The following is a 2879-nucleotide window of genomic DNA, read 5'->3' as shown; positions in this document are numbered from 1 at the left end:
AACTAAAAATATTAATAATATTTAATACGTCTATTTTGGAGGATAGAAAACATTTGAGGAGATGAAGCTCCTTCTCCGGCTGATTACCATACATGAAGAGAACTATATTTATATATATTTAGAATTTAATGAGGGCGATAACTTCTCTACACACAAATGTCTAGATTGGTATAAAAAGAAAATAATGTTCAGTAAATAATAAAGTTATTTAAATAGTATAACTACACAGCAATGTAGGTTAGTGCTGAAAGGGGTTAGGATCTTTGTACGATTTGAAAGTCCAAGTCTGAATAGTCGTGACCCATCTTCCACGTCGTGATATCGGTTTTTTAAATCTACCATTTGAACACGTGAGTACGTATAATGTCATTTGTTTCATTAAACCTTTCGTTTTACATTTCGTGATGGTTAAATGTTCATGAAATGAAATCTTATTAAAATTAATTTTGTGTAGCACACGCGTTTCGCGGTTTGGACATAATATTATAGTCAAATGGGGGAATACAATCCGGGTCTGATAATTATATTGCTACACCTTGATATATTATGTGGTTTGCAGACATTTGTTGAATTTGCCTTTTGAATTTACAAGTATTAACATTTATAACTTAAGTAGGTGCTATTAGTAATTAGTTTCAAATTAATTGTAGCATGACAGTATAGTTATATTATACACCCATGTGGAAAATGGTACCACTACTTATTATATTGAGTCAAAATTCTTTTTTCAAAATTTATATCTAAGTGGATCGAAAATAGATCACGTTATAACTAGATTAATCCAGTCAAAAGTGTAGGTATACCTTTATTTATTAGGCTCGACCAATCTACTTTTAGCTATAACTGGGAGTCTTGCTAAGATATGTGACAGTTTTTCAAATCAATTGGAAATATGCCTCTTTAGTGTAAGATAAATTATTGAAAAAAAATAAATATCTTGTGCACAAAATAAAATCTTTTCGTTAACTTGCGCCCTAGAATTAAGCAGGCTATAGAATAAAATTAAGTACACAATACCTGCAGGCTGCAGGCACCTATTACGTAGGTTTATAGGTAATATCAGATAGGTACGATAAACTGATAAGTATAATTAACTAACTATATTATAGCCATAAATTGCTTTACTGCGGTTTATTATTATTAAAATGTATATTTATTATTTGTATAGTAACTACACATTTATAATTCGTTAAAATAATGTTAAATAATTTCCATCCGATATTATTTCAGGTTTTTTGGCCATATGAGTCAAGTCTCGGTTAACCGCTAAACACGTGGAATTGCTGGAAAAAGACGTACTACTGGCGGTGTTTTCGGTTTGGCTAATTGCCGATTTCAGCAGAGTCATTCTGGCAATACTCTCCCTGTTTTTCCGAGTCATCTCTGCAGCTGTAGATTCTATATTGTTGACGTACGGTCGGTCCGTAAATAATCGCAGAAATATCTCTTTTTGGGTGCACGACGGAAGGATTTGCCCCAAGAACTGTAACCAGGCGACATTTTCGTGCACAGCTTTGCGGTAGTCCTCCAGCGAAATCCTATTATCGCGATCCTTGTCCACCTCGGTCATGACGAAATCGACGAAACTCTGATCTTACTCCTCCATGTTGACTAATTTACACATTTTCATGCTGTTCCTTCTGGCCATCACTAACACGTCCTCTTTTTTTATGTACCTCGGTGACCTGATCATTTCCGTGTAGACTTCAAAGCAGAAGTTAATCAAGTCGGCTAGGGTCCCCTTTAACAGCATCGACAATACCCTGACGAACTCGGGACCAGTCAAGTATTCCTTGTTCGTTTCGCAACAAAGCAGATAAACTTTATCTACGGAATCTACGTTTCTCACCCCTAAAAAAACGTCCATGAACTGTATGAAGTTCAACTTCTTCATAGGTTTCGCGTTGTCCTTTGTTAGCATGTAGTGCATTTGTAGTAATCGGAGCACTTCTATTTTATTGAAATGTGTTGTGCGCGAAAGCTCAGTCGCGATGTCTGAATATCTGTGTTGCAGACGTATGTCCAAGGTCGCTGGTAAACGTTTATTAATCGGCCTATAAGGCATTTCGATTTAATTTGTATTAAGGAATAATTTTAAACCTTCTGTGATTAAAAATGCATTTCAAAATTTAAATATGAATGAATGTATTATTTTGGTTGTATTGACAACCAGCGATACACGTGCTTTTATATTGATATTTATTTTCATGGAACCAACGACAGGAAACGTGACTGCATTGTGGCCAGTGGCCGATTTAAGGGTTCAAATTAACTGCAAATCCATTGAGTGGTCTGGTGCAAAATACATCAGTAACATACGTACCTACCAACGAAATTGTGTTTTTTATTAACCTATCCTAACAACGGTAGGTAAATGTCTGCAATATAAAATGTATTTATTGTTTTGTGGTGACAATTAAAAAAAAATTAAATACATGATAATTATGTATAGTTATTTTTTTACTATAGGCCCCAGCCCCCAGTGCACAATATATACGAGATTCAACGGTATTTGCCAACTAAATGACTGCTGTTTCTGTAATTGATTGTGACATGATATTCTTGATACCATTAAACTATATTTATTTGATACCTATAGACCTATATGGACTGTCAAAGTTATTACGAGAATAAAACAAGTACCATATCAACAGGCTCGTCTTTACATGATTTATAAACTTAACCAATGTGATTAAATTAATTAATATAAAAACTGGTTAGAAAAGCTCATGCTGCGAGTGTGCCGAATTCCCGGTTTCTAAACGTATTTTAATGTAACGCAATGAATTATAATTCCATACACAATTTATGTACCGACAGTAGTTACGGATAATAAATAAATAAAAATCGACAATATAATATTATATCAACAATCGTAA

The 2879-nt window shown here is 33.9% G+C and overlaps 1 pseudogene; it reads right to left on the bottom strand.

Annotated features, from left to right (window-relative positions):
* Window positions 1–1189: 1189 nt before the first annotated feature.
* On the bottom strand, window positions 1190–2065 carry LOC111029495 (annotated as a pseudogene).
* Window positions 2066–2879: the final 814 nt, after the last annotated feature.

This window comes from Myzus persicae, unplaced genomic scaffold (genome assembly GCF_001856785.1).
Source record: "Myzus persicae strain clone G006 unplaced genomic scaffold, MPER_G0061.0, whole genome shotgun sequence".
Taxonomy (NCBI): Eukaryota; Metazoa; Arthropoda; class Insecta; order Hemiptera; family Aphididae; genus Myzus; species Myzus persicae.
The sequence above is the reverse complement of the archived record's forward strand: the minus strand, read 5'-3'. Positions and strand labels throughout refer to the sequence as shown.